Genomic DNA, 27,490 nt, shown 5'->3' on the forward strand with positions numbered 1-27,490 from the left:
GCAACATGAACGTTTACCTATCACATGAGCACATCCCATCCCTGTGAGTGCCGCTGTAATCAAATCTAACTTTCAAGCTGACAGCACTTTTCAGTGGAGAACAGTCTATATGTGGAAGTGTCATGTCACTTCTATCCAGATAGCGCACTGACTCACGTGGCCGCAACTAATATTTATTTACATTATTTATGAATCACAAGTATGATTTACAGTCATGTGTTTCACACGGCACCTGGCAGTATGTTAGCGATAGCGTTTGAATGTGCTTCTGCTGCTGATGTGCATACAGCTGAGCATGATGGGGGCTCTTACAGCATTAGTGCCTCCTTCACCTCACACACCATCCCTATGGGCTAACCTTCAAATAGACCCAGTCTCTGGTATTTGCCTGCAAGCACAACGAGAAGGATAAGCTCCTGCAGGTTGCTAATCAAACTCTCATCCTAACTTCAAATGCAAATGTTCAATCCAAAGAAGAGACAATTATGACCTTCTATATTTATATATAAAGAACTGGTTTTATCTGGACTCAAACCCTTTAGTTACATTTAGAAATGTAATATTCTATGACTTCATTAATACTTATTTCCCTCATTCAACTTGAACTGTATGTCTTCTTCCCTGTAACCTCTTAACGTTCTTCTGTAAAGAGGGTTGGTCCTCACAATGAAAAGGTACTCTTCAATTGAATGATCATAATAAGAAAGGTCAGCAGAACAATACAAACGCAATCAATTACCTTTTCTCTACAAATGGCACAATTCTTATATAATCAATCAATACATACATTATTACACAACTATTCCTCTCCCCCTTAGGACACACAACCAACAGCACATTCCACAGTCACACACACACACACACAGTAACCCCTAGAGCGGCCCTGCCCTCCACATTCCTCACAAGGAGCCCCATCCCCCCTACGACCTGCCCCAAATAGGAAACGTACCCAATGTTTCCCACCCACACCGTGACTTCTTCAAGCCTGCACACTCAAAGTATGCTCCAAAGCCGACTGGACGAGAGAAAAAAGAGCACTATAGGCGCACGCACACACACACACACACACACACACACACACCGTAGCGTTAACCTATGCTCAACGTCCCTTCACAGGGAAGATACAATTGCGACCTTTATCCCAAAAAAAAGCCACATGTTCAAATAAGAAAATTGTTTGCAATAAAACAGCTGCAACCAACATGAACTCAATCATATCGCATGTGTTGTTTTGTTTTTTTGGCTAATTTATATTTTAAAAGGCCTGAAATGTATGTCGTTATAAATAATTAGCAGTAAAACTATAGCGAAAAAATACATTTTTTTACCGTCTTAAATCAAAACACAACAAATATCATTATTTTTAGAACAGTTTTGTTTATTTTTAATCCCTTTCCAATTCTCAAAATGACAACTATTTAAATGCAACTTTAGTCTTATTTACATGTAACTTATATCAAACTTATGTCATCACAATGTATGTTAAATAAAGAAATAACTAAATGGTGTTCATGTGTAGCTCTTTGATCCCTGATTATAATGGATGTGGGATCATAATCAAATCAAAGAATGTAAAACGCCTCGTGTCCAGCCGGAGAATTGAAGGTAAACGTTATCCAGCATGGAGATGATGTTACAATGTGGGCCAGCGTGGAGCATGAAGACGTCCCAATGGTTGACCTGAAAGCCTGTTACTCCATCTGACACGTGGTCTGCGATGCAAACCAAGACAGCCTCTGAAGTTCTGTGAACAAAATGTTCTTTTTGTAGGAGGCGTGGTCCAGGAGGCCTGTATCTCCCAGGGTGAAATACAGCCTAATAATGCAGCTTGTTCGAAAAGCCACAGACTCTTCCTGTCATAGGGGCTTCTGGGATCCGGCAATGGTTCCCAAACTGCGGACTGGGGACCTCCAGCGGCCCTAAAGGGGGTTTCCCAGAATAAAGTATTTCTTTGATTTGACTCTTTGAAATCACTTCAATGCTTTGATTAAAGCTTTCACTGATACGATGTATGAGAAACTTCAACAACAATACAAACTGCTTTATCGATTTGTTGGGGATATTTAAAAATAAATAACTTTAAATAACAGCCTTTCAATAAAAGCACCATGGATGTCAAGGTCTACGTCCAATTTGACTACTCATTATATGATAGAAACAACTGATATAGAACCAATCAGAACGAGATGAAAGGAATTACATTTGCAAAACAGATTCACTGTAGCATGCCACATATTGATTAGAAAGACTTAATAAAATATATTGTGTCAACGGTTGTATGCTTTCCCTTAGTAATTCATTTCTAAAAAGGCATCATTTCATTTGAACTGACAATTGGAATTGGATCAAATCACTTTTTTCACAAGTATTACCATGAATTCAACCAGAAAAGAGCAGCTGTGGAGAACATGGCTCCACCGCATTCTAACATTGTGGCCTTCGTCTTAAGATTGGAGCTGGAAATATGTGTGAGGGTGAATCTGGATGAAGGTGTGGGGGTGGGGAGGGACCTACAGAGGAGCCCCCCCCCCCCCCCCCCCGCAGAGCAGGCAAAGGCCGGATGCTATGACAATACTATTGCACTGCTTTAGGATGGTACAGTAGTGCAACATCGTCAAAGCAGCTGACCTCTGCAAGCTGACACACACACACACACACACACTTAAAATGCACAGCGCTTATATGGCAGCCATGCCACGCTCAAGATACACCACGACACACTGTGTGGACATTAAACAATAAATACAGCCATCTCAGAGACTCGGTCTCCGCATTGTGAGAGTTGCTATACGGTCATTTTAGGGCTATCACAGCATCAATTCCATATTTCTGACAGATATGAACAAGATCTGTAAGTGTAAGAAAAGGAAGGCGGGGCGTGGTGTAAGGAAGAGGGGGTGTCAGACAATGCCCTTTTAATATTGCACTGCTCATCTGATTTCACAGTAGTACAACAGAAAAAAGGCTTTGGACAACACGGCTGCTCTTCAAATCCGATCATTTCCTATCCCCCCCCCCCCCCCCCCCAGCATGCAGGAGGCAGCGTTCCACCGCGCTGCAGACAGGGCCTGTGTGCGCCCCCACCAAACCACTATTAACATGTTATATGCAAACCAGCAGCCGTGAAACAACCCAATAGGCTTATTAGGTTTACAACACAATGTAGCCTTTATGGCGTAAATGCATACATAGAAAAGCATATAATAAATGCAAATTGGAAACGAACTGTGAAGAAACGCAACCCTTGGAGAAAATAAAACTATCATGTGTGTTGATTTTGTGGCGTTAAAGTCACTCCCTTCTGTAGGTCTGTCGCCTTTCCTGCACTTTGTTCCGGTCAGCACGAGGCTGTAAAACCGGGAGGAGACATTTACTGAAATCAACCCGAAGCTGTGTGTGCGCGCGGCCTGCAGAGAGGCAGGGAACACACGCCTCTGGAGGAAGCGAGGGTGGAGGAAACATATATAGGGCAAAGAGCACATTCCACGATACAATACCAGAAACCCTCATTTAATACCTACTATTCCTGTCCCTTAGCCAAAGGGGCAATTTGAAACCCTCCTCGTTTAGAAACCCAAGAGTGGGGGCTTATGAGGGTCTTTGTTGTTCCAGTGTTCAGATCATTTTGCACATTATTTCTGCCAAAACCGATACAACACATGCACGCGGATCAAAATGCTAAAAACAAGGACGTTTAAACTCCATCACATTTAACCGAACAAAAGCCACAAGACCACCAGCTCACTGAGACCATATCCAGCTTAGCCTATACTTATTTTAAACACACGTGTTTAGCCTTCAATAAATAGATACATTTGTGAGAAGTAAGCAGTCTTCTTTCCACTCATCAGGCTACACATTTGTTAAACAAAGAAAGTTATGTTCCGTATTTTCAAGCACAAGACTTTTTGAACAGGCTGCAGCTCCAGCACACATTCCTCCAGTCACCACAGACAGGCCCGACTCCAGTGAGCCGTTTCATATGGAAGGCTTACTTCACATAGGCTACAATCACATATTTTACTCACTAAATATAACACGGTTTCACCGAAGTTTGAAGTGATTTAACTCTGGCTATGTCTTTTTAATAGGCTACGCAAAAATACAAATAAAAACACGGCCCGAAAATCCACAACTCCGTTTGGCAAGATAGATTACAAAGTGCTCTTGGGAGTTTTCCTGAGGTAAACCTGTGATTGTAACCATGAACTAATAAGCTCATTAGCTACGTTATTATAATACAGTGTAACTAATGACCAATTTGTCGTTTGGCCGGGACCAACTGGAAGCCTGACAGACCCGTCATGGGTTCCCCGGACCCCCCTCTGAACATTAGTTTAGGTGTAGTAGCCTGTTTACTTTTGATATCTCTTTTTGCAGCCAGGAAGAATCACTCACCTGTCAATCACTCCCTGTATCACACACACACACACACACACACACACACACACACACACACACACACACACACACACACACACACACACACACACACACACACACACACACACACACACACACACACACACACACACACACACACACACACACACACACACACACACACACACACACACACCACACACACACACACACACACACACACACACACACACACACACACACACACACACTCTAGCTGCAGTAGGCTACCGTTTTAAGCTACGAGGGCTCCTGGACCCTCTTCGCGGGCAGTCAGACCCTTCGATACCCATGTATGCCCACGAGCGTCCCGACGCCTCAGCGCACAGCAGAGCGCGGTCCTCCCGCCGTCAGATGTTCTGCTGAGCGCTACCTGGCGGAGGCAGGGCCGGTCCGTGCGGCTCCACACACAGAACAAATACAACGGCCCAGTTGCCCACTTTAGCGAGGGAAAACACGTCCTGGCTTTTACCGTCTATCTCCCACACATGCGTCCGTTTCCACCGCTGTAACTATTCGCGAGGCGTAACGGCTTCTCGCTTAAAAAGCGGTATTTCGTCCATTGGCAACCTCACGGCCTCCCAGCTCCGGACTCCATCTTTGACTAGTTGACATTCAGCTCTTCCAGAGACAAATTCCTCATTTGCATGACAGCCTGCCATTGGTCAGTTTCTGCGCTTATCTCAGCCCTGGTTGGTGTAAAATGTATCTCATCACCTTCAGGATTGGTCACATACAAAGGGGACGTCATTGTATGGTTTAATTTTGACAATGAACGCATTTTTTCTTCCATTCACAAGTTTCTCATTATCCGCCCTCGGGTTGATATATGATGTTTTCTTTATTTACATGTTTTTAGGTGGAGGTTCTCAACAAGTTCATAGTCTTTGCAGTGAAAATGGCAACTGATGATTAACTGTTTTTTATCATGTCCGATCCGGCGACCACCCTGATAAAAATCAGCATACGTGCTTTTTTCCGTAGACTAAGTATATGTCTGTGTGTAGCATAGGCAGGCATGAGGATTATTTTGTATCAAAGTTAGCCTTCTTCATGGACGACATCAGGGAACAGAGTAACCAACAATAAGCCTGCATGCAGGAACCACAGTTCACATGTTTCTCAGAAACTATGCAGGTGCATCATAGGAAGGGGTGCACAGGTCACATAGTCAGGGTGTAGTGTGGGGGGAGCTTGAAGGCGACGGGCTCTCTGGAGGTGCTCCGGCCGACGCCTGGAGGAGGAGGAGGAGGAGGAGGAGGAGGAGGAGGAGGAGGAGGAGGAGGAGGAGGAGGAGGAGGAGGAGGAGGAGGAGGAGGAGGAGGAGGAGGAGGAGCTGAACTGAGTGCATTATCCGACGGAACACCGCCGTCAGCAGCCGGTCTGTCCTCCTCACCCCTCCTGTCCTCCTCACCCCTTGTGTCCTCCTCACCCCTTGTGTCCTCCTGTCCTCCTCACCCCTCCTGTCCTCCTGTCCTCCTCACCCCTTCTGTCCTCGTGTCCTCCTCACCCCTCGTGTCCTCCTGTCCTCCTCACCCCTCCTGTCCTCCTCACCCCTCCTGTCCTCCTGTCCTCCTCACCCCTCCTATCCTCCTCACCCCTTGTGTCCTCCTGTCCTCCTCACCCCTCCTGTCCTCCTCACCCCTCCTATCCTCCTCACCCCTTGTGTCCTCCTCACCCCTCCTGTCCTCCTCACCCCTTGTGTCCTCCTGTCCTCCTCACCCCTCCTGTCCTCCTCACCCCTTCTGTCCTTGTGTCCTCCTCACCCCTCCTATCCTCCTCACCCCTTGTGTCCTCCTGTCCTCCTCACCCCTCCTGTCCTCCTCACCCCTTGTGTCCTCCTGTCCTCCTCACCCCTCCTGTCCTCCTCACCCCTTGTGTCCTCCTGTCCTCCTCACCCCTCCGGAACGGGACCAAGGCTGTGAAGCTGCTTGTTGTCTGTCAGTTAGACACAATATGTCCAAATATAGTTTCTCAAAGAATATATATAAATCTGTGTTAACTAGTTGCAGGGATTTATATCTTCCAGTTTTAGCAAGCCCATACTATCTTATTTTGACACTCATGTCCAATGGAGCCAACTAGAACACAGCCTTTTCCTCTTTCGTATAACAAAGCTGCTGGGTTTGTGTGGGGGAGAAGGACCCCACTTCCTGCCCCCTCTTCCTCTTTCTCTTCATAGTGCGGTAGACCTACATGGTGTTGTCATGAAGCCAAACCCAACTGCACAATTTGTAAAAAGGTTTACATTTTTTAAGAATATTACCTCTCACTGACTATTTATTATTTATAATACTACTGAAGCTACGCACCCCCCACTTGTTTTACTTTGCCCCCGAGTTTTGAGAAGAAAGCTGTCTGACATGACGTAGGTTAGATGCTATGTAAGGAATGCGTGTTCACAGTTGCCTCTGCATATGTGTGTAGTGCTGCGCGCACACGTAGAGTAGCGGTGCCGCGCAGTGTGCGGGGCGCAGGAAGCTCTGCCCATATTTAGCTGTGCCGGCTGGCTGATCAGGGTGACATTCTGTCCATCTGAGCTCTGCACTCCAGGGATGTTGGTCAAAGCAAACTGTTAGTAAAATATGAAATTATCTCTGAAGAATATACAGAAACTAACCTGAGAACATTTTTTGACACACTAAAAAACAAGTTTCCACAACTCTTGGGTGGTATGTGCTGGTGTTTTAAATACACCGTACATGTGTGCCCAATGTCATACTACTGACTGTCACTTTGATGTGTGTTCATAGCAGGACAATTACAACATGAATTATATGATATTGGCAGCCAACAGGATAATTACTTAAAATGTAAAGTGTGTTCAATGTAAGGTATTCATCCATTAAATGAGTGAAAAACTTGGATGGCGATCAGAATCAAAATACCTTTATTCGTCCCACAGAGGGAAATGTACATGTATGATGTAATTACTTTAATGACAGCTCATAAAACAAACAAAATGAACAATGCATCTTTTCTTGAGAAGTAGTGACAGCTTTTAGGGGAGTTCACTTGCTTTTTGGGTTTCAACGAATCAACTGCTCGGTTGGATTTGTTTTCTTCTTCTTAAACTTATCCTTTAATAGTTCATTCTTAGACACTTGTTCTGCCTTTCATTAAATGAAGTTAATTAGCTCTGCACAAAGCTAATACTGAATAGTGTTTTTACTATACAGACGCACAGAAAGACACACTGGCTTATGAATGGCCAGGGTCCAAACCTGTTTGTCAGTGCAGGCTGCACTGGCTTAATCTTTACTAAACATTGTGCAACAGATTGGAAAAACACAAGTCAACATGGGTAAAAGCATTATAACTGCTCCCTGTGTACACACTGCACAACATAGGCTCTGTGTTCACCAGCCACAATTTATTACATTTTTGTCAAAACATTTATAAAGGACTTATTATGCAGAATATGATCAATACTCAACTATGGGTTAGGGCAGGGCTTCTCAAACTCCGGACCAAGGTCCGGATCCGGACCGAACTACAAATCAATCCGGACCGAACCCTGTGTCCCATTATAAAAATAAAATAATAATAATAATTAAAAAATATTAATTCTGATTCTGATGTAAATTAAAGTGGACCTATTATGCTATATTGGAAACTATATATATATTGTAGGGCTATACCTATACAAAACATGTCGGTGAAATTTTTTGCTTAAAATACCAAACACATCCCCCATTTTAGCCATGCCTCATACTGCTCATACCCCTCTTTTGCAGCCCTGTTAGAGAAACGCGGATCTTGGGTCCTTAGCTTGAAAAAAAAAAGAGGAGGCGGAGCTAATGCCTGATCAGAATTCTACCGGAGATAGTTAAAGTTAAATTCTGTCGTGATAAAACGCCATCCTGTTCTAAACCACATCAAAGATTATTTCTGAAACAGTATGGAGCTCAAATGGTTTTTCTCTTGCAGGTTTATCACATTATTTCCTGCTTTTTAAACTTGTGCTTTTAAAATGTGCTCTTCAGTACAGGTTAGCTCTGAGTGTTAGCGAGGCTTGCTAATGTAAACAAAGACGAGATTACGTCCAAAACACGTCAGGCATTGTTTCTGATAGCAACTTTCTGTGGGTCCGCTGCCGATTTGATGTCAGATCGGCAGCAAATCTGTATCCGCTCGTTGTACCCCTGTTTTTAAAAGATTTGGGTACGGAGGAAAAGAGAGTTTTTTTACTTTACTGGCATTGATCCGGACCATTGACCTTGTATACAATTCACAAGTGGACCTTTAACAAAAAAGTTTGAGTACCCCTGGGTTAGGGGATCAGATTGTTCAGGAATAGTTTAAATAAGTTTGCTTAACTCCAGGAGTCTGGCCCTGCATATGACCCCACAGAAATAAGTTCTGTAAAAATCATTATGATGTTCAGTGAGTCTTGTGTGTCCAAAAAATCATAACAACAAGTATTTAACTAACAGACAGACACAGACACAGACACAGACACACACACACACACACACACACACACACACACACACACACACACACACACACACACACACACACACACACACACACACACACACACACACACACACACACACACACACACACACACACACACACACACACACACACACACACACACACACACACACACACAGGTATTGGTAGATAGATAGGTAGGTGGATAGATAGATGGATAGATGGATGGATAGATGGATGGATAGATGGATAGATAGATGGATAGATGGATGGATAGATAGATGGATAGATAGATGGATAGATAGACAGAACATGTGCAGAGTAGCTTCTATCATGAAACATAATTGGAATTAGCATATATTCTTACACCTTTGTTGGAGAAATGTAAACAAATAATACATAAATAAATTATCTGAATAATGTATTTCGTAAATGTTTGTATGCGTTTAAATTGTTACCTCAAATGTCACTTATCAATTGTTACTTAGGCCTATGTACAAAGCATAGCTAAATCAATCATTTCAATCAAAATTAAAGTATTGTTGTTTATTAACATGTCAGCAAAATTCAGTTAGTTTACTTAGAAAAGTATTTGTCATTTAAATAATGACCCTTAATGTGGACGAAAACAACACCCCATGTCTCATTGACTCGCTGTCTTGGAGGAGATATACAGTAAGTAAAGCAAAGAGGATTCTAGTTCCACTATTAGTTATTCATAGTCATTGTAACATTATACATAACTGATGTATATATGTTTTACATTGGTTCATGTATATCCTTGTTTTGCCAAATATGTTAGAAGGAAACCCAATGCTGCATGGACTACAGGCAGTGGAGTGTCTGTGGGGGGGTCCAGCTCAGACACAAACACACTTGGCGTCTTTAAAGACCCAACAGAAATAAGAACCAGGCAAAGTTCTCAAAAGGTGTCTGAACGCCCACATTGTGCCGTGGTGAATAACAGATTCACACGGTGAAACGATACCAGCTTTGCTGTCGCAGCTGATGATTCCCAATACATTATCAACAGAAGGCTATTAGCAGTGGCTGTAACAGTAATAGGTGAAGTATAGAAGGAGTAGGCAGTTGGATTAGCAGTAGTGGTAACAGGAGTTAGCGGTTGCAGTAGTTTTAGCAGTTCCTGACGTATTGTTGCAGTAGACCATCGTCTTGCAGTGGCAGTTGCAGGGTTGGCAGCATCCATTTATTTATGGTGGTAAGGATTGAAAGCGGTTTCATGAAATACATAATGCCCCTGTTAAAGTGTTGAATGTCAGGATAGTCGGAACAAACTAAAACCAGAACGTGTGCTCTAGAGAAAAAAACATTTCTCATTATCAGTGCCCCCTTCAGTCTTGTTTAAGAAGCCTCTCACTGGTGCTGAAAGGGAAACTCCCAGCCATCTCCTCCCCCACCCCCTGCTCCTCCCACTCCATCTGACCTGTGACCTCCAGGGGTCAGCAGCTTTAGAGAAGCCAGATGTCAGGATGAGGGAGTGGCGACTTCAGTGGGCGCTTCGCGACTCAAGTTACTGTGGGCAGCAAGGCGCCAGAGCCAGAGAGTGCGGGGGGGGGGGGGGGGTGTACCCAACATCCAGCCCCCATTCTTCCTTGTTGTAGGACCCAACACTCAACCACATACACCTTTGTCTCTGTTTTAGGTATACGTTAAAGGATTGTACTCGTCTATCAAAGAAAAGTGAAGAAAAATAAATGTAAAAAGAAAGATGGCGGATTGTAATGAACAACTGGCACCTGACACATGTTGAGATCATCCATTTGTTTTCTGATGTGCATCAATGAACAAACAAATATTTTTGTTTGCCAGCCTGTTCCATCCGACAGGTCATGAACCTTTTCCTTCTCCCAACACCCCCATGTTCTGTAATGTTCACGTCAGTTGCCGGCCTGTAACTTATACTGTACATGACTGCTAATGCATTGATACATGTTATGGGGTGAACGTGCATTTATGACTAAATATCATGTTTCAGAAACTGACGCTATATTATGCAAAAGGGATCAAAACTTAAAAGGTTCTTTGCAATGATATGTATCATCTCAAAGTAACCATGCCATCACTACCATCAGTCTAAGTAAAGACCCGATCAAATTGATACTATTTCACTTTTCTTCTGATTAGCATTTTTAACTGCTTCTGTTTCTGTGTATTCTTTTGCAGTGGCGGCTGGTAGAAATTATTTTAGGTGGGGCTATTGTAATGGTGAATAAACCATACGGGGAACATTTTGAGAAATGACCCCTTCAATTATGACTTCTGGTGATGTTAGAGATATGAGAAGACTGATCAATACCTCCATTATCTTCAGTGTGGTTATGAATCTTCCAAAACTTCTGAATACCTTGTCCTGGACATAGTTTCTACAGTAAACTGTGCAACAGTACAGTAGGCCCACACAAACTGCAGAACACCGGTTCTTTGGGAACACTCAAATGATTGAATTCCCATTTAAAATCAGGAGACTAAATACGAACATTATATGCAGACACAGCCGTGGTTCAGAAACACAGAAATATTAGAAAACAGACCATTAAGGCAAACAATCAAGTTTGATGGATGCTGTCAAAACTCAACTATACAATAATATGTGTGTGTGTGTTTATTTATCACGGGCACATAGTATCTGTCCCCGGCTGTTTGAAGAGCAAGCATGGGAAACAAAAGACAGCGTTTATCTGTTTGCATCCAGCTAGTCACACACAGGGGCGGTTCTAGGGGGGGCAGTGCCCCCCTAACACTGACTTTGGACCCCCCTGTGGCCCCCCTAAAAATAACCCTGGGTTTTTTTTTCACGACACTGTGTCTCAGGGCATCTTAATATTTAAAAACCTATTAATGTGTTATACCAGATTAACGAGAAGAACCTCAGCTAACTGACGATACGAACCATTTGTACCGAAACAAAACACAAGTCTCACAAGAAGCGTTAGCATTAGCCCTTAGCTAAAACGGGCAGATGCTACTTCCGGTGCTAACTAGCAAACACGATCTTTAAAACTTGATATTTTCTGCACAAACTACATATCATCTGAAAGCTGATACTCCACAGATTATTTTGTTATAAGTATCATCACTGTAGGACACAAACTGAGCTAGCAGCCAGAACAGAGAAGAAAAAAAACAACAGTTTTCAAAACCATAACAATAATTATGTCTTACCGTTGCTGTTTTGTGATCAAAGCTCTTGTTCAAGGGAATAAAAACGCTGTTTAAGGTTAATTCAATGTCTCTTAGTCACTTTAGAATTGTTCCTGATAATCTATCATTACATTCATGGCAGCAGAGTAGGTATAAAGTTTCGCAGTCCCGAGCTAATGCTGTCTCACGTGCTGTTTACGCAAACCTCTCTCAACTTGACGTAAGTGTTTAGCGGGACTTACTAACTGTCACTCGATTCTATTGGCTCTAACGGTTCAGAAAAGGTGTCAATCACCCAAATCGACCAATGGGTTCCAAAGATATGATCCTGCGTAGTATAAACAGTGTTGTGCTAGTTACTGAAAACCAGTAACTAGTTACCATTACTAGTTACTTCATGTCAAAAGTAACGTTTTCGTTACTTGAAAAAATGTCTCCCATTAATGCCCTTATAGCCTTCATTTCAGTACTGTTATTGCATTGGAGAATAATACAATCTGTTGATCAACTTGACATGCCTTATATGCAATCTGGATTGCATCGATATTAGCTGGCTTTCCATTTTTGTATATTCTTTCTCCAGGTAGTTGGAAAAAGTTTTCCATGCCGTGTGCAGTGTGCCGCCCGGACATGCTATCATGCTAACTAGCTCCCTGAAAGCGGGTGACTCCACTGTAGCAATAGCCTGCATGTGTTCTACAACATACCGTGCAATGGCTTTATCGACTTTTCCCTGGCTAGCAGTCCCTTGGTTACAATCCAGCCGCTGTTGCTTAGGTGGAGGTGGAGTGGCGTCGGCTGAGTCTCTGTGGTCTTAGCTACTAGCTTCGTCCCAGCATGTTGTTTTTGCAGATGTTTTAAGAGATTTGAATTACTGGTTTGGGCAGTAGATAGGATCTTTGACCCGCCAAGACACAACTTACATTTAACTAAAACGTTCTTTTCTTTGTGCACGACAAAAGTGAAATAGTGAGAATATCTCCAGGTGGAGAAACTAGACTTGAGCTCCGCCGCCGCCATGATAGTCTTGTTAGTAAACAACACAAACACGCCCACTGCCCGTCTCCGCATGTGACACAGGAAGTATCTAAGTACATTTACTCAAGTACTTAAGTACAGTTCTCATCTCTGTTCCCCTGGCTGTTGACTATATAAAAAACTAACGCAGTAACGGAGTAACGCACCATGTAGTAACGGTAACTGCGTTACTACATTTAAAAAGTAATGCGGTAGCGTACTAGTTACTGCCAAAAGTAACGGCGTTACAGTAAGTAGTCCCAGGACTGAGTATAAACTACGGCCGCTCCGGCTCCATTACGCAGCAAGACCGCAGCAGGACAGCACCACAGCACGCAGCGACGATAGCAGGTAACAGGTAACAGAGCACATTTCAAGGACGTTGATTTATTTGCTTTAGATCTTTTTCTTGTGTATCCTCTTTCCATTTTAGCAAATAATGGCAGCCAGAAGGGAGAGCTTCACCACCGAGCAGGTGCTAGAGATGCTAGCTGACGAAAGCGGGGCTATGATCATACCAGATGACTCTTCGTCGGATGATGAAGATCTCCTCCAGCCAGACCTGGATCCGGACAGTAGTGACTCGGATGTTGAACTTCCACCACGGGAAAGGAATGTAATCTCTGTTTTTATATATTACTTATGTGTTTGGTGGAACTGCGTCACAGTGCTAGCTTAGCCAAGAAGCTACAGGAATGATTAGGCAAAATGCTAAATAGTGTTACTTGTCTTTTTGGAGTTACATTTTCTAAATGAATGGCCAGTGAATGAATATATATGTGTTTACTTATTTATTTGGTGTAATATTATTCATTTATAGTCCAATATTATCCTATAAGTATAAGCCAGTGAATTAATCTAATCTCTTTGTTTTTCCACATTTGTTAGATGAGGAGTGACCCCAGCAGGACAAAGCCACACACCCAGAAGACTTTCAGGGAGCAGCTTGCTGCAGAAATGTTGGAGTTTGCTGAAGGCCCTGCACCTCCACCACCCCCTCCTCCACCACTCCCATGCATGCCCGAGTATTATGGGGAAGATGCCACCAAGGTCAGGAAGAACTGCAGGAGGTGCCTAGGTGCTGGACTCAAAAGGGTGAAGACACCTGTGTACTGCAGGAAGTGCCAGGTCCCTCTGTGCTTCACTGTCAAAAAGAACTGTTTCAGGGAGTGGCACGACCTAAATACTGGAACATTCAGGTAGGTATAAAGTTCAGGTAGGTATAACGTTTTGCGATTTAAAAATTTAAAAATTTTAAAAAAAAAATACTTGTTGTTTTTATATACCTAGTGTGATTTTATTGTATAGTGTGTTGGTAAAATATTTGTTGTTTTTACAAACCTACAGTGTGGTTTTATTGTATAGTACGTTGGTAAAATGTTTGTTTTTACATGCCTATAGTGTGTTGGTAAAATGTTTGAAATAAATCTGCCCCAGTTGGAGTCAAATTGTACCTATGTTTCCGTGTTTTTTTATTGTGCAAGTACACCTACACACACTGACAACATTTTATTATTAGTATTAACATTAACATATATTAACATTATTATTATTATTATTAGTTTTATTGTATAGTGCGTTGGTACAGTTACATACACACACACACAGCTACACTTACACATACACACCTACACATACCCACACAGCTACACTTACACACCTACACATACCCACACAGCTACACTTACACATACACACCTACACATACCCACACACACCTACACACACTCACACACACACAAATATTTAAAAAAAAACATTATTATTTTGTTTTGTTTTGGGTGGAATGAATACCTATAGTGATGATTCAATGTAATACAATGATTTTTATAGTCTGGTACCTGAAAAAAGTCAAATGGCACTGATGGAACCTATGTGCCCAAATGTGCCCAAAGCTTATTCTGCCTGGACTTTATTTTCATAAACCTCTCTAAAAAGGTCAAATGTCACTTGTTTTGCCTCAATCTTGATACAGGGTACTTATTATATGTTATACTTTGGATTCCTAAAGCTTTTAGGCTACCAACCCATCATTCAAGGTTGGTCTTCACTATAAGTAATGGATTTTCTTTAGGCGGAGACAGGAATTTACATTTTTTTTGCTATGTTCCATCTGAATTTACTCTGACACAGAAATATCTATATTGATTCTGACACTTCTACATCCAACTCACAGATGTAACCTTGCTTTTATAAGAACAATTATTCATATAAACTTTTTAGAAGTGAAGTTATAGTCATTTGTTCTGGGAATGTCATTTTCGAGCCTGAAACCTGAAAAACAGGCTCGGGGTTTAACAGGTTAAACGATTTCTTGGCTGACGGAATAGGCGGAAGTAACGATATTTGTCATTCTAGTCTGACCCATTAGAGCAGGGGTCTCCAACACGTCGATCACGAGCTACCGGTATCTCGCAAGCCCTCAATAGCCCCCACTTTACAAATATGTTTTAATTTATTTTTTAAACCCTGTGAGCGAGCGAGACAGAGAGAGAGAGAGCTAGAGAGAGCACACATTTATCTATTTAATGTGTTGTAAAAAAATCAAGAAATCATTCCAATGTGTACTATAGGACAGTAAAAAAAAAACAGTTTGAAAGGGGAGTGATTAGTAAAATATGCATAAATAAAAAGAAAGAATACTATAGGTAACATAAGATAAGAATAAACAAGTTTAAATGATTTGTTATTGGTTGTGATCATATTCTAAAGATGTTTGGATTATTGAAAAGTATACAGCTCCCTTTCATCGGAGTGTTGAGAGCTGTATCCATAAATTCATGTTGTGCTCAAAGTGCACCAGATTGATGCATTTAACTTCAACATTTCAAAACACATCTGCATGCCCCGGACCCCCCTAGAGGATGTGAGGTCCACCCCCAAATAAAGCAGGTTACAATCATTTAATTGCATACATTTTATTTTAGTAAACACTGAAAACGGGTCCCACAGACCCAAACAGCACACAAAGGTTAAAGGTCAGCATATGTGGAATGAAACAAATACCAATAACTGTATTGCATTGTTTTCTTATGCGCAATTACTTCATACTGTCTTTGTCTTTTTCGTCCTGCATTTATTGTGCCCCCCTCAGAAAATAACTGGCCCCAGCCTGGCCCCCCCAGTCAAATTGGTCTAGAACCACCACTGGTCACACACACAGTTACAATCACACTCCCTGTAATTGCCATAATTAATAGATAGTTTAGCTTCTCATCATCATTTGCTGTGGCCCACTGATGTTAACGATCGTAACTGAAAGGCTGCCTGCCAAACGTAAACATTCAGCCACGTGACTCGCAAACTCTCGCGAGAGTTTTACACAAGACGGATCCTTTCTAGCCATAACCAACTCACAGACTGCTATCGGGCGCTGAAATTGCCGCCCTTTGAGCATCAGATCTGACGACGCTGATTGGCTGAAATTATGTTTCGGGGGCGTAGTTTACAGATAGCAACAGTCAGCAATGTGTTGGATGCTGATGGGGCTGAGTGAGGGCTCCTTTCTTAGCGCCCAGACGAGAGAGGGTAATGATACACGCTGTGGCCAGGCAGGAAACCTGTGACTTATCAGTAACTTTAGACATCGTAACACTATTTTAAACGAGATTTTAATTTAGATTATACATTTTACTGATACCAACTATATAATATTTACCTTGTTCATTAAAAATTAAAAATACATATTTTAATTTTTAATTGTATTTGTAATGACAATCAAACATATGGGAAGAGGGGGGGCGGCGCCCCTAGCGCCCCTATGGGCCGGCCACCACTGTTCTTTTGTGCAAAATGATCCTCCGAGATATCATCCAACCTTCTTCCAATTAAAAATGACAACTGCAGTAGAGCAGCATTATAACCACACTGGATACTGATTAATTATTGCCTCGGTAGCTTCATTGTTGAAGCAGCGAGATTCAAGATTCAAAGTCTTTATTGTCACGACAACATCTTCAGCTGACTCCTACAACATGCAAAACACACACACACATACTGTCAAGATAAATACAGGAATGGGATCAAAACAAAAGCCACTCAATTACTTTGCAGTAGAATCAAATACTATTTATTGTAATAATATATAAATATGTGGACATTAAACAACAGCTGTTTAAGTTATGTCAACGTTTAGTTCATTTATTTATTCAGCCCAATATCATATATTACATTGATCTCAGAGGGCTTTACAGTTTGTACAGAATAATGTCCTATAGACACTCCGGAGGGCGGAGCCTCGTGGCCTCGTGCTGCATTCATGGAATATCGGATAGGTAAGACATTCAGGACATTAAAGCTTTTAGATCAGACTCCATCTGGAGTACACCAGAAGAAGACAAGTCTTTCTGGGTTGTTAATAATAATAATAATAATAATAATAATAATAATAATAATAATAATAATAATAGTGGTAATAATAATGATAGCAATAATAATAACAATAATAATAATAATGATGATAACAATAATAATAATAATAATAATAATAATAATAATAATAATAATAGACAGGCCTACTACAAGGAAATAGGATTTCTGTCAGTAGACTACACTGTTGCTCTATGCATTTAGTAGACAATGAAAGTGTAATAATAGTCCTAACTATTAAAGGCCTTTTTGTAGTATAGGCTCTAATTATGTAGGACATAGGATCATGATTCAGTGTTTTTGGTTAAGGTCAGCTCGAAAACTGTACTCTAAAACATGACCTAACATGTAGCTTAAGCTGCACTGAATGATCCAACCTATAGAAACAGCGATCAGCTGATCACAGTCACAGTATGCTGCCACAGTCTTCTTACTGCAGCGGTTCATTTATACGTTAACACCGTTCATCACATTTTGCAACATTGCACCATTCACCCATAATAAAGAACAAATAAAAATAAAGACGTAACTGTTGCAACATGCCAAGATGTCCTCGCGCTGTCCCTCGGCGGCTAGAGATAAACAAAAAAAGCGGCGGCGCGCGGTGTGTCCGGCGGCTCACCACCGTGTGCGTTAACTACCTGATGTTAACGTGCTAGTCGTGTGTGTGTGTGTGTGTGTGTGTGTGTGTGTGTGTGTGTGTGTGTGTGTGTGTGTGTGTGTGTGTGTGTGTGTGTGTGTGTGTGTGTGTGTGTGTGATGGCGGAGAAAGGGTTAAGTGAAAGCTGCGGACCACACATGTTGGCTCTGTCCAGACCGCTTTACATCAGCAGCAGCAGCCCCCCCCCCCCCCCCCCCCCCCCCCTGTCAGGCCCACACACTGGACCTGCCAGCATTAACGCAGTGGATAAAACAATGAAAGGTCAACAAAATATTTCTATATAGCTTCCGCAGCAGGGGATTTTAATGTCAAAATGTCCAATTAAATTGTTTTTAACGAATTATAAAAGGCCAGGCTGGTTCAAACTATCTAAAATAATTTACTAGAATAAATTACACACATAATTTACTGTAAAAAAGTAAAATCTAATTTTTTGAAATAAAAAAATACTTTGTATAGGCCTACATGCCAAACAGAGAAATACATGATGATAAGGCCTGTCATTGTCAATAGGCCACAGTGTGGTTTATACAAGTTCATGTATACATCATCAAAAAATAAAGGCACTGGAAATGATTTTATTATTATATTATGGTTTTATTTAGCAGCCATTGATATTTGGAGATGTTTCCCTCCTATTTGACTCTTATTATTATTATTATTATTATTATTGTTATTATGTCAAATTAATCTCTCAATGTTTAACAAAAAAGTTATTTAGACTCTTTAAACAAGGCCTTCACTTTGTTGCTATAGTTGATTTAATCACAGACATTCTGATACCTTATTCATTTCTTTTTTTGTGAACAGTTCAAACATAACTAGTTCCTTGCTTTCAATCAACTGTTCTACATACTCATACACACACTCTGAAGGATATTTCTTATATGTGCATTGCCAGAAGCACAAGAAAATAGCTTAAGGATGAGATACAAAATGTCATATCATTCAAGTGGTTTAAAAAAACAAAACAACGGATCATCATCAGCTTTATTTAAGAAGACTCTTGTTCCATTATTAAAAGACATACAACACTCAAATATAAATGAAAAAAGGCAGTTAACCAATGTTTCCACAGAGGTGACTGGTATCGTATAGGACACGGATTTGAAAGCAGCATAATGACAGAGTTATGAGACAAATTCAATCGACAGATGAATTTGTACATCAGTCAGATTTCTCAAGAGAGCATGGAACGTGTTGACTCGTGCTTTACAGAACATTTCACTTGCACTGCACCACCTTGGTTTTCTAAGCAGTATAGACAGTCATTATAAGCAACCTGGAGCTTCCGGAGGCTCGCCTTCTCGAGCCACAAGGGGGCAGTATAGAGAGGAGTGCAATAAGCTCTAAAGAGGTTCACCTTAACCTTATCTGAACACCAAGAGAATGTTCTAGCCAACATGTTGGCTTGCATATATAAGACACGCCGCTGTCTATACATGTCATCATCATCAGCCATTTGATCTGTGATGATGTGTCCCAGATACTTAGTGTTACAGCAAACAGACAGCAGATACTTAGTGTTACAGCAAACAGACAGCACCTGTCCTGACAGGTAGAATGTTGGAAAACAAAGGTTCTTATCCCCTTTTGCTCTGCAGATCATTACAGCGCTCTTCTTAGCATTGTATTTAACGTCAAATTTGACTCCGTAATCAGAACAAACATTTAGCAACTGTTGAAAACCAGCACTGCTAGGAGAAACAATAGCCAGATCATCGGCATACATAAGATGGTTTACAATCACATTACCAATCACACACCCTGTTTTACAGACACTTAAATCATCTGATAGATCATTCATATAGATATTAAAAAGGCATGGTGAGAGGAGCCCCCCCTGGCGGACTCCATTACCAACACCAAATGGCGCAGAGACTGCATTCCCCCATTTGATCCGCATGCTCTGGTTGGCATACCAATAAGCCAGGATCCTAATTATACTGTTAGGCACACCCCTTTGTCTCCATTTTAAAAACAGTTTATGGTGGTTAACTCGGTCAAAAGCCTTAGAGGCATCAATGAAACCAATCAGAACAGTGGAATTCTGTCTTCTATATGTTTCTACCATTTCCTTCAAAGCATAGATGCATAGCTCAGTACCATGCTTAGCCTTGAAGCCAAACTGGTTATCTGAGGTATCAGACTTAAAATATGTATTTTATCTCGAATTTGACAAGACATATCACGGGTATTCCAGATATCATGATCATTTATTGAACAATATCTTACCAGTTAATTCGTTTTTGTGCAGGAGATGAGTCTTTATATTCTTATGAAGTGTTTTACGTACAAAATCTTTATCTTTGAGTCACTAACTACAGCTCTCAGGCTAATAAGAAAGTATTAAATCGTACAAAGTAGAATAATAATGAATACAATGAAGTCATGTGTTGTTATTTGCCACATCGGCATCATAGCATAGAGCCAGTGGAAATACTCAGATAGTCTACTTAAGTGTGTTATCTAATCACATTTGAATATAATAATGAGTAACAATGGCTCCCTAATAACTGTAATGGGAATGCAGGATAATTTAAATGTGTTGTCTGAATAAGTAAAGTTAAATAAAGTATTCATAAATAATGTGAGCAACTGAATAAAACAATATTGTGCAGAGACCAGTCCAACCTATATTCAGTCAAATGATCCGGTAAATAGCCTTCATATGTTCAGATAAATCATCTGAAATGTTGAAAATTCATGCCAGCATACCTCTCTCACTCTGGACCAAAAGGTCAGAGGTCGTATTCTGAAAAGAGGACAAACTCTGTTCAAACAACCCAGATTCCAGGTTGGGAGGAGGAGGAATGCTGGGGGGAAAAGGAACACACACACACACACACACACACACACACACACACACACACACACACACACACACACACACACACACACACACACACACACACACACACACACACACACACACACACACACACACACACACACACACACACACACACACACACACACACACGATATTAAACTAACATAACCATATAGGTTTGATAAGGTCTGTTTAATGTTCTCTCTAGCATACTTATAGTAGAGATGATTGGATTGCAGCATGTGAACTCCCCCCTTTAGAGCATTTCCATATCGTTACCATGCTCAGTCTTTGGGGAGTGGGGGGGGTCGGTTCGGGTGGTCCTGGGCATGGGTTGGCCTTGGCCTAGCTTCTGAATGGATCTATGAAGTAATGAAAGTCTTGGTAATAATATAATATAATCAAATGTGTTATCCTGTTAACGTGTCTCTCTTACTATTTGCGTGTTGATTATGTATTTATCATTTTTATTTCCATTTTTCTTCAATATCAACATTTTGGAGGAGGGTAGGAGGAATTGAAGCCTGATACCGTTTTTCTTGATTATCTTTTGTTGTTGGGACAAAAGGAAACCCTCAATAAACATCTTATTTTAGCTCCAGAAGTGTAAATGAGTCAGGAGGGACACAGCCTGAAGACTTTGACAGATCGATGAAGAAACAGTAAGTCAGCTTTATGTGACCAAAATCATCAGATTAGAAAACAACAACGTGTGGTCTATACATGATATAGAGCAGGGGTGTCCAAACTACGGCCCCGGGGCCAACTGCGGCCTGTGGTCTATTTTTAATTGGTCCTCAGCCAATTCTATAAGTATATTGGAATCTGGCCCACACCTGAAACTAGTGCTTGTCTTATATTGTACTTCTTAAATATATATGTAAACATATATAACACAGTAGTATTCATGTGTTAATAATCCCAATTTCAGTCAATTCAAGTTGAGAACATTTTCTAACAAAACTTAGTTGATAAAAAAAACCGCAATAACCTATAAATATAACAAGATTGAAATATTCCCTTCCTCTTTTGCCAAATACAAGCAGCGTTTGACAGAGGAGGGAGAAGTACTCAGATATTGTGCTAGAGTAAAAGTAGAAGTACTCAGATCTTGTACTTAAGTAAAAGTACCACAGTGTAGAAATACTCTGTTACAAGTGCAAGTCCTGCATTCAAAATGTTCCTCAAGTAAAAGTATAAAAGTATTCTCATCAAAAAATAGTGAAAGACAGTAAAAGTAGTCGTTGTGCAGATTGGTCCATTTCAGAATAATATATATGATATGTTTTATAATGATTGATCATGAAAGTGTTCTCAAAGCTGGTAAAGGTGCAGCTAGTTTGAATGACTTTGTATACTGCAGGGTAGCTGGTGGATTTACTCCAGGTGGAACTAAAGTCTGATTTAACACTTGATTATATTTCACATCATTCATCCAGATCTGTGAAGTAACTAAAGGTGTTAAATAAATGTAGTGGAGTAGAAGTACACGATTTACCTCTGAATTGTTGTGGAGTAGAAGTACAACGTAGCATACAATTATAATACTCAAGTAAAGAACAAGTACTTCAAAATTGTACTTAAGTACTTGAGTAAGTGTACTCAATTACTTCCCACCTCTTTCTTCCCTCTGTGGATTACAATCATTTCAACTGTCCGTTTTAAAGGACATAATGGGACATACTGTTCAATAGTGGGATGCATGTCTGATATTTCAATTCATGAACAACCTGAATTAACCATACACATAAAGTTAATTGTACTGCAGATTTAAAGTTATACATATCAATATGCACAGACTGGTCCTGACTAAGAACCTGGTGAAATCACATCATCAATACCTTATTATGGCATTTTATATATTTCTGTTTTGAACCCTATTGTTTTGTTGTATTTGCCCTCTTTATATCCTACTCTGTACAGCGACTACTTCACATGGATTTCTCTCAAGTTATTTATTCTCTCATCTTACTGTATGTTCTGAGCGCCCTCTGGCAGCCATGTTAAAAATGAGTTTGGGAGCTAAGAAGAAAGTCAGGATCCAAAATTACAAATAACATCATGTCGTTTAATTTGACGGATTGTTGTGTAAATGTTACTATAAATAAGATGTAGCCGCTTGACCAGGGTTAAACCAGATATTCTTTACTTGAACAATATAATGTATGTTTTTAATCCTGCTGCTGCACAAGCTGCATGCACTGTAAAATCCAGGTTACCTCTCTCACTTACTCTGTCTTCTTACTTCAAACACACACAGGAGACAGCCTTCAACTTCAGTCATCAGTCATTCAGTCTTCAGTCAGAACATGGGATGAGGGGAAAAATCAGTTTACCAACTGAAATACCTCATCACCACATGGATTGCTGAACTACCCCTCACCAAGTAAAAATACAAATGAATCGGGTAAAAAATCTAGACTTTAACAACAAACTCAAGAGCACTCCTAAAGTCACGGACACACCTGGTTGAAGATGGACAGGCTGTGGTGGGAAACCACAAGTTGTTGTAACATGTTATCAAAGTGTTGCATATTAACATCCAGCACACACAGAGGAACATAAGCATTATTTTGGAGTAGCCACATGATGAATGAATATCTTTAATATCTGTCTCTTTTGCTGCTAAATCCACTTAAGTTCACAAGGTAGTCTCTCTCTGCAGCATTTAGTGAAGCAAACAGTGAAGTGAAAGATGCTGAAAAGCTCAAAGGAGCTAAAGGGAACTGCAGAGTGGGTTATAATTCTGCTTTCACGTGACACACCACTTGCTCTTTGCTCACTTGACTTTGAGAAGCGCTTACAAAATAAATCTATTATTATTATTATTATTGTGGTTGGGCGCAGAGCCTTGCTGTAAAAACAACGAGTTATGGTCTGGTCTATCAACCCAGTCTCACGGCATTTCGTGTTCACCAACACGATTTTTAATCTATTGATTCGTGTTCACCAACACGATTTGCCCCTTTTTTTCGTGTTGCACAGCACGATTTTAAAAGCAATGTATTTCTACTGCCTGCAGCACGTCTTTTTCTCCGGTCGGGTCGAGGAAGACCGGAAGCTGTGTGGTTCATAAAAACATGTTCTTACTCAATATCAAGCCACAGTTATTGCTTTTATTTGAAATCGTATAATTTCGGACTTTTGTTGCCGTCTGTGAGGAAAAGAAATGGGGCTCAGAGCCTCAGGATACTGAAATCTGTATTTTTTAAATCTTTTTTTCCTTCTAATTCGTTATTCTTTTCAAAATAACACACTGTTATTTACTCACCAATAACACACAATTATCCTTGCTTTTATTTATTGGTTTAATTCCATAATCTCAGGCTTTTTTGGCGTCCGTCAGGAACTGAATTTCAAAATAAAAATAACCGGAAACAGACGTAGGCCTATAAGGGACATTTCGAGCATCATTGCGATTGTCAACATTTCTGAGTTTAGGATGGCCGAAGACACTACACTACCCATAATCCCCAGCTATCGTTTAGGACTACAGTCCCCGTAAGGTTACGCAGAGCGTCAAACAGCTGTGTGAAATGGAACGAAACCACGCCAGACTATCCACAACTGGAATCGAACGCCCCCCCAGAACTACACATGCTGGCTATTGTGTTTCGCTAAATGTTCTATGGGACGTCTCTACTGAACGTTTTCGTTTTTCCCACAATTAGAAGTTGCCAGTATTAAACACATTGGTGTTATCAAATGTAAAACATATAATTAATAAATGGGTGAAAATCGCTTGTGTCCACTTTGTAATTCTACTACAATTCAGAGGTTAACCTGGTATTTTTACTCCACTGCATTTATTTGAGTTACTTTGCAGATTCTGATTAATGATGTGAAATATAAACAACCCTTAAATCAGACTTTAGTTACACCTGAGTAAAATTCAGGTAAGGTGATTGTCAAGTGCCAACAATCAGGAGAGATATTTGATAGTTGGTGCTTGAGAAGACTAAACATGTATCTGCAATTGACATGAATGGAAACGAGTAATAAAGTATATTCATTACTCGTTATTCTCTACTAATAGTTCATTAAAGACTGTATATTATGGCTATTTTGCACATCCCTTTCAAGATTTTCTATGTAGTTATGCAATGAATGAAACACTTGGGTCACAGGTTCCTCAACAGTGCATTACAAGACATCTATCAATATGTGTGTCCCTCCACCATTAACCTCCTAAGACCCAAGCTGTTTTTTTATATGCATTTTTTATTTCTCTTTGCTATTTGGGCTTATTGGAACCTGATAAGTATAACAACTAAGTATCATCTTTTGACATGATGTACTTTTAGAGAAAAATGATGTCCACATATGTGGACACTCGTTCTGAATTTCCAAAAAAGTCATAAAAGTCACCTTTTTGTAATAGAGTGAAAAACTATTTTATTTCCACCTTGAACACAGCAGTTTTTCCTGGCTGCTTTTGCATGTATTAATAACTTATACACACATCATTTTGCATGTTTTGAACATCTGAGAGTAAAAACAACATGAAAACACTGCATTTTTGCTCCTTTTGGACTGTCACAACTACAGTACGGCTCATTTAAAACGCTACAAACAGTTGCAGGAAGACATCATATGCCTGTAACAAAATATAAAACATTCAAAGCATTTTGCATTGTCACTGTTGCATCTAATAATACCACATAGGCGACTGTTGTATGTGTTTTGAACATCATTGTGAAAAAACAAAACAGTCACAAAAACAAAAACAGTTACAGTATGGCTTATGTGAAAATGTTGCATTGGTCATGTAAAAAAATAAATAGGAATGCCCTTTTCTTTAGGAACATGTACACACCTATGTGTGAAAGGCTGTGTAACAGTTGCGATCGCCTTGCAAGCACAAGAACACTTTGCAGGTCACACAACGCACTCGGGTTCTTCCAGTGCAGCCTGCTACCCTGCAGCGCGCCGCGTTCTTCAGGCTGATCATCTCTGGGAGATGGGCATTCGCCCTCCTGCGGACCGAGACATGGGGCACCGCCGTCACAAAACGTTTCTTCCCTTGATTTGAGTTGTCTTCTTCCTCTGACTGTTCAGAGAGGTCTGCATCGCTTCCTTGACCGTGATGCTGGGCCAAGAGGGTCATAGCCATTTCCGTACGGAACTCAAGGAACTGCATGATGCTCTTCTTTGGTGCAGCACATATTGCGAGGTCTTTGCGGTAGAGTAGCCAGCTGTTGGCTAAAGCCAGATCCGTGAAGTGCATTAGCATCCGCATCGTCCACTTCTTAGTACGGGCGCTCATGCGATAGTAGCTAATCATTCTATCGATCAAATCAACTCCACCCATCTTGAGGTTGTACTCACGGACAATGCTTGGTCGCGAGACAGTCACATATTCTTTCAATTTCTTGTCCCAGCGCTGGCAGGTGTCTTCAGGCTCTGTGCCATGAACAACAGACATCATCAATACTGGTTTGTTGTCGTACCACTTCACTACACACAACTTTCCGTCTTCAGTGGAAAGTTCTGATGAGGTACCTCTTCCTGTGTTTTTCATGGTTTTGTCAGAGGCTAGCTTCTCCTTCGCGCCAGCGAGTCGGTTCTTCATTATTGTACCAGTAATGTACATCTCCTTCTTCATCATTTGTTCCACACATCGGATGCTTGTGAAGAACTGGTCACAATACACTTTCGTGCCACGATGCAGAGTTTGACACAGCCGAGCCAAGACTAAGCCTCCCAACCCCAGGCCCACCTCTTCTTCTTCGACCTGCTCAAGCAGTGCACCTTTACCTTGATACAGATCAAAGTCCAGCACAATGCCATCTGCTGTAGCACAAACGAAGTTCTTGATGCCAACTGGGTTTGGCTTCATTGGCAGATATTGTCTGCATGGACAGGTTCCTGTGAAAGGAATCATCTGCTCATCAATAGATGCGCATTCAGGTCGATTCTGAGACTTGCAGCCTTGCAGAATCCGATCCAGAAAAGGCCTCACCTTCCAGAATTTGTCCCTCTTCCTCAGATCTTCTGGCACATCATCATCAATTAGCACTTTTATTGATCCCCTCAGTCTAAAGACTCTGTTGCGCGTGAATTTGTCAGTGATAGCAGTGATTCTCAAGGCTTTGGACCAGTACATCCTGATTGTTGGGTATCGGATGCAGGACATCAAAATACAGGCACCAAAAAAGTGGTAAACCTCATCTACAGAGGTGTTGAGTGGATCCCCACTCCTAGACAGTGACATAGCATTAGAGCAATCGGAAATCATTTTCATCAAATCTCTATCTATGTACTGTTCAAAATAGTCCAGTGGGGTCCAGCCATTCCTGTCTAGCTCAGTGTCGTCCTCGTGCTCAAACTGGGCAAGGTCTGGCATCAATGGAGTAGCCCTCCAGCGCAACACACGTCCTGCACAACCAGAATCAGAATACAAATAGTACTTATTGCAAAGTAAGTTACATATTTTTACCCATGCAAGCAATTCACTGAGGTGTATTGGTGCATAACGTAGTTGAATCTGAGTGGACATTTATATGAAATTTGAAAATGTACCCTCAAGGCATGCTAAAATAATAACAATTACCTTTATTGGGCTGTCCCAGAGTGCTTGGTCCT

General features: G+C 41.0%; 1 long non-coding RNA gene across 1 annotated transcript; it reads right to left on the reverse strand.

Moving 5' to 3' along the window:
- Nucleotides 1–1,357: 1,357 nt before the first annotated feature.
- Nucleotides 1,358–5,027, reverse strand: LOC117541184. Its single transcript, XR_004568276.1, has 2 exons — nucleotides 4,654–5,027; nucleotides 1,358–1,919 (listed from the first exon to the last, which is right to left on the reverse strand). It is a non-coding gene; the product is annotated as an uncharacterized LOC117541184 (long non-coding RNA).
- Nucleotides 5,028–27,490: the final 22,463 nt, after the last annotated feature.

The sequence above is a fragment of the Gymnodraco acuticeps genome, unplaced genomic scaffold, assembly GCF_902827175.1.
Source record: "Gymnodraco acuticeps unplaced genomic scaffold, fGymAcu1.1, whole genome shotgun sequence".
Taxonomy (NCBI): domain Eukaryota; kingdom Metazoa; phylum Chordata; class Actinopteri; order Perciformes; family Bathydraconidae; genus Gymnodraco; species Gymnodraco acuticeps.